This window comes from Cherax quadricarinatus, chromosome 85 (assembly GCF_038502225.1).
Source record: "Cherax quadricarinatus isolate ZL_2023a chromosome 85, ASM3850222v1, whole genome shotgun sequence".
NCBI classification, from domain to species: domain Eukaryota; kingdom Metazoa; phylum Arthropoda; class Malacostraca; order Decapoda; family Parastacidae; genus Cherax; species Cherax quadricarinatus.
The window spans coordinates 18,733,420-18,739,419 of NC_091376.1; the positions used below are offsets into that span (position 1 = coordinate 18,733,420).

The following is a 6,000-nucleotide window of genomic DNA, read 5'->3' on the forward strand; positions in this document are numbered from 1 at the left end:
GGGTTCCAAACTGGTGCCGCATACTCCAATATGGGCCTAACGTACACGGTGTATAGGGTCCTGAACGATTCCTTATTAAGATGTCGGAATTCTGTTCTGAGGTTTGCTAGGCGCCCATATGCTGCAGCAGTTATTTGATTGATGTGCGCTTCAGGAGATGTGCCTGGTGTTATACTCACCCCAAGATCTTTTTCCTTGAGTGAGGTTTGTAGTCTCTGGCCCCCTAGACTGTACTCCGTCTGCGGTCTTCTTTGCCCTTACCCAATCTTCATGACTTTGCACTTGGTGAGATTGAACTCCAGGATCCAATTGCTGGACCAGGTCTGCAGCCTGTCCAGATCCCTTTGTAGTTCTGCCTGGTCTTCGATCGAGTGAATTCTTCTCATCAACTTCACGTCATCTGCAAACAAGGACACATCAGAGTCTATTCCTTCCGTCATGTCGTTCACAAATACCAGAAACAGCACTGGTCCTAGGACTGACCCCTGCGGGACCCCGCGGGTCACAGGTGCCCACTCTGACGCCTCGCCACGTACCATGACTCGCTGTTGTCTTCCTAACAAGTATTCCCTGATCCATTGTAGTGCCTTCCCTGTTATCCCTGCTTGGTCCTCCAGTTTTTGCACCAATCTCTTGCATGGAACTGTGTCAAACGCCTTCTTGCAGTCCAAGAATATGCAATCCACCCACCCCTTTCTCTCTTGTCTTACTGCTGTCACCATGTCATAGAACTCCAGTAGGTTTGTGACACAGGATTTTCCGTCCCTGAAACCGTGTTGGCTGCTGTTGATGAGATCATTCCTTTCCAGGTGTTCCACCACTCTTCTCCTGATAATCTTCTCCATGATTTTGCATAGTATACATGTCAGTGACAATGGTCTGTAGTTTAATGCTTCATGTCTGTCTCCTTTTTTAAAGATTGGGACTACATTTGCTGTCTTCCATGCCTCAGGCAATCTCCCTGTTTCGATAGATGTATTGAATATTGTTGTTAGGGGTACACATAGCGCCTCTGTTCTCTCTCTCAATACCCATGGGGAGATGTTTTCTGGCCCCATTGCCTTTGAGGTATCTAGCTCACTCAGAAGCCTCATCACTTCTTCCTCGGTTGTGTGCACTGTGTCCAGCACATGTTGGTGTGCCCCACCTCTCCGTCTTTCTGGAGCCCCTTCTGTCTCCTCTGTGAACACTTCTTTGAATCTCTTGTTGAGTTCCTCACATACTTCACGGTCATTTCTTGTTGTCTCTCCTCCTTCCTTCCTTAGCCTGATTACCTGGTCTTTGACTGTTGTTTTCCTCCTGATGTGGCAGTACAACAGTTTCGGGTCAGATTTGGCTTTCGCTGCTATGTCATTTTCATATTGTCTTTGGGCCTCCTTTCTTATCTGTGCATATTCGTTTCTGGCTCTACGACTGCTCTCCTTATTCTCCTGGGTCCTTTGCCTTCTATATTTCTTCCATTCCCTAGCACACTTGGTTTTTGCCTCCCTGCACCTTTGGGTAAACCATGTGTGTGTGTGTGTGCATATTAACTTCGTAATATGTAAAATTGTGACTAGTGAATTTATCGAAAAGTGGTTATAAGTTGTAAGTGTTGTGACTTTTTCTGATGAAATAGTTAAAACGAGAAAAATTGTGGGTTATGAGTGAAAATTGTGAGATATTGGTGGGAGAAGGGGTAAGGAGAGAGAGAAGGTTACTTCGTGGGGGAGTGACCTGAGATGTTATCTGAGATCGGTCAGATAAGACTAGCCAGACTTTTTCTGATGAAATAGTTAAAACGAGAAAAGTGTCTAGACTTGAGGAGAGTGAATCTTTTGTAAAGAAATTGTGGATTGTTGTGGGCATTAACGAAAAAAATATGAAATTATTTGGGTTATCCTGGGTTAAGAGTGAAAATGTGTAATGTTTTCCCTATGTTGTATATGAAATGTGTAATACTGAGATGGTGACGACGAAGAAGATCCAGAACAAATGCACAGAATTTCTTCAAGAGATAAATATGTTGATTTTAGTCAATGAATTGTACCTTTTTTTTTCAATGAATTTTTTTTGTTGGATGTATATGAAATGCATTGGTTGTATAATAAATAGTGTTATCCTGCATCTTAAGTTATTGTCTGCTCGACAAGATTCAGCCTGTTTGTGTGTGGTCATCAGGCGACGTCACTGACATAGGGGGAAGTCGACAAGATTCAGCCTGTGTGTGTGAGGTCATCACATGACGTCACTGACTGCCGAGTAAACACAGGTGGGGTGATGTCACACTTGTTTAGACCTGTAGTAAGAGAAAGTACCATGCCCCATAGGGGGGAGTTCATTTGCATGCTTACCCCCAGAGGGGGGAATCCAAAAAACTTGACCCAAGGAGATGGAGTCTTTGTATTATTGATATCGAGAAAAACTTGATTCAAGGAGATGGAGGAGAAATACTTGGGGTGGAAGTGGGTTGTGGGAGGTGTGGGGGAGGGTGTTGATCCGAGGAATTGGAGAATACAAGAAAATTCGAAACCCCATAGGGGAGTCCATTTTGAATGCTTACTCCCATAGGGGGGAACCCAAAAACCTTGATCCAAGGAGATGGAGTCTTTGCATTATTGATATCGAGAAAAAATTGATCCAAGGAGATGGAGTCTTTGTATTATCGAGATAAACTTGATCCAAGGAAGTATAGCAGGAATATTTGGGGTAGAAGAGGGTGGTGTGGGGGGGAGGGTTTTGATCCGAGGAGATGGAGCAGGGAATTTGGGATGCAAGTGGGAATCCATTTTGAATTCTTACCCCTATAGGGGGAACCCAAAAACCTTGATCCAAGGAGATGGAGTCTTTGTATTATTGATATCGAGAAAAACTTGATGAGGAGATCATAAGAAATTCGAAACCCCAGAGGGGGGAATCCAAAAAAAACTTGATCCAAGGAGATGGAGTCTTGGTATTATTGATATCGAGAAAAACTTGATCCAAGGAAGTAGAGCAGGAATATTTGGGGTGAAAGTGGGAGTCCATTTTGAATGCTTACCCCCAGAGGGGGGAATCCAAAAAACTTGATTCGAGGAAGTGGAGTCTTGGTATTATTGATATCGAGAAAAACTTGATCCAAGGAAGTAGAGCAGGAATATTTGGGGTAGAAGTGTGTGGTGTGGGGGGGAGGGTGTTGATCCGAGGAGATAGAGTCTTTGTATTATCGAGAAAAACTTGATCCAAGGAGTTTAAGTCTTGGTATTATTGATTTCGAGAAAAATTTGATCCGAGGAATTGGAACAGGGAATTTGGGATGCAAGTGGGAGTCAATTTTGAATGCTTTCCCCCAGAGGGGGAATCCAAAAAAACTTGATCCAAGGAAGTGGAGTCTTTGTATTATTGATATCGAGAAAAACTTGATCCAAGGAGATGGAGCAGGAATATTTGGGGTAGAAGTGGATGGTGGGAGGTGTGGGGGAGGGTGTTGATCCAAGGAGATGGAGGAGAAATTTTGGGATAGGGTGAAAGTGGGAAGGAGAACCTCAAAAAGTTGATATCGAGAAAAACTTGATCCAAGGAGATGGAGCAGGAATTTTAGGGTGGAAGTGGGTGGTGGGAGGGGTACCCATAGGGGGAAACCCAAAAAATTTGATCCGAGAAGATGGAGAGCACAAGAAAATGAAATTCAAAAAAAAATTGAAAAAAATTGGAAAAAAATTCGGGGGGTGGGGGCGATCCGGACGACGCTGCAGAAGGCGCTGCAGAAGGCGCGGGGCGGGCGCGAGGGCGGGCGTGGGGCAGGGCGCGGGGCGGCCGCCGGTCGGGCGGGGTGGGGGCGTGGGTGGGGGGAGCGTGGGAGGGGGGTTGAGGGCGAGTAGGTCGAGGGTGAGGTGGTCGAGGGTGAGGGAGGAGCGATACCATGGAGACCGCTGAGAGGAGGAGACCGCTGAGAGGAGGAGACCACTGAGAGGTAGGAGCCACTGAGAGGAGGAGCCACTCAGAAGAAAACTCACCTTCTGACGTGTCACCGGATGGGTCTATGAAAGATGAGGTAAATCATGGAATTGATGATGGGAAAAAGGTGAGCCGTGCACTTAGGAGTCTGTGGAGACAAAGAGCTTTGTCCTTGGAGGGTTGGTATAGTTTTACCAACGCTCTTATATTAGTGTGAAGCGTGGGTGATGAATGTTGCAGCGAGGAGAAGGCTGGAGGCAGTGGAGATGTCATGTCTGAGGGCAATGTGGGGCGTGAATAAAATGCCGAGAATTCGTAGTTTGGAAGTTAGGAGGAGGTGCGGGATTGCCAAAACTGTTGTCCAGAGGGCTGAGGGAAGGTTGCTGAGGTGGTTCGGACATGTAGAGAGAAGAGAGCGAAACAGAATGACTTAAAGAGTGAATCAGTCTGTAGTGGAAGGAAGGCTACTCAAGTTGTATAGTGAAGTAATGTTTAACAACTCACAATCCCACACTGTGCAGGAAGACACTCAGGTTGTGTGGTGTTGTGAAGCTCAACAACTTACTGTCCCACACAGTGAAGGAAGACACTCAGGTTGTGTGGTGTTGTGAAGCACAACAACTTACTGTCCCACACAGTGAAGGAAGACACTCAGGTTGTGTGGTGTTGTGAAGCACAACAACTTACTGTCCCACACTGTGAAGGAAGACACTCAGGTTGTGTGGTGTTGTGAAGCTCAACAACTTACTGTCCCACACAGTGAAGGTAGACACTCAGGTTGTGTGGTGTTGTGAAGCTCACTTACTGTCCCACACTTAGACACTCTGTACTGTCCCACACAGTGAAGGAAGACACTCAGGTTGTGTGGTGTTGTGAAGCTCAACAACTTACTGTCCCACACAGTGAAGGAAGACACTCAGGTTGTGTGGTGTTGTGAAGCTCAACAACTTACTGTCCCACACAGTGAAGGAAGACACTCAGGTTGTGTGGTGTTGTGAAGCACAACAACTTACTGTCCCACACAGTGAAGGAAGACACTCAGGTTGTGTGGTGTTGTGAAGCACAACAACTTACTGTCCCACACTGTGAAGGAAGACACTCAGGTTGTGTGGTGTTGTGAAGCTCAACAACTTACTGTCCCACACAGTGAAGGTAGACACTCAGGTTGTGTGGTGTTGTGAAGCTCAACAACTTACTGTCCCACACAGTGAAGGAAGACACTCAGGTTGTGTGGTGTTGTGAAGCTCAACAACTTACTGTCCCACACAGTGCAGGAAGACACTCAGGTTGTGTGGTGTTGTGAAGCTCAACAACTTACTGTCCCACACAGTGAAGGAAGACACTCAGGTTGTGTGGTGTTGTGAAGCTCAACAACTTACTGTCCCACACAGTGCAGGAAGACACTCAGGTTGTGTGGTGTTGTGAAGCTCAACAACTTACTGTCCCACACAGTGAAGGAAGACACTCAGGTTGTGTGGTGTTGTGAAGCACAACAACTTACTGTCCCACACAGTGAAGGAAGACACTCAGGTTGTGTGGTGCTGTGAAGCACAACAACTTACTGTCCCACACAGTGCAGGAAGGTGTACTGAGGTGGTAGAGGCCCCACAACACAGCACAGCTCCCTGGCAACTCTCGTAATCTTGAACACAGATGCTAACATGACTGTTGTAATATACTTTACATTACGAGCTCTTCACAAATATTATTCTCAAACTTTGTTTACTATAACTCGAAGTGTATAAAGCTTTTCGTTTCATTATATTATCTCCATAAAATAATGAGTAATATTTCCAATAAGTAACGAATATAAACATTTTAGCAATATCATCATGAGTTAAACATAATCTGTGTTTTTCGTGTCTAGGCATTAATAAGCCAACATATTTTAACAGCAAGTTACAATGTTTAAGATTAAAGAACGAAAATTAGCAATTAGAACCATTCTCCTTACTTAAATAGAAAAAATAACAGGCACTGTCCGTCTTGCTTTACGCAGAAAATGCTAAAATATCACACATGGAATACAAAATAAAGATACAAGAACAATTCAAAGATATATCTAAAGGCTGACCACTGCATCTC

The 6,000-nt window shown here is 45.1% G+C and overlaps 1 protein-coding gene across 3 annotated transcripts in view; it reads right to left on the reverse strand.

The window, feature by feature from the left end:
* Window positions 1–5,530, reverse strand: part of LOC128703108 (UDP-glycosyltransferase UGT5) — a 79,935-nt gene extending 74,405 nt beyond the window's left edge. The window contains exon 1 of one of the 3 annotated variants that reach the window (XM_070103484.1): window positions 5,478–5,530. The gene's annotated coding sequence lies outside the window, so the exon portion shown is untranslated. Of the gene's footprint in view, window positions 1–4,480; window positions 4,537–4,602; window positions 4,660–5,477 lie in introns of those variants that run through there. The other 2 variants (XM_070103482.1, XM_070103483.1) reach the window with 2 other exon arrangements.
* Window positions 5,531–6,000: the final 470 nt, after the last annotated feature.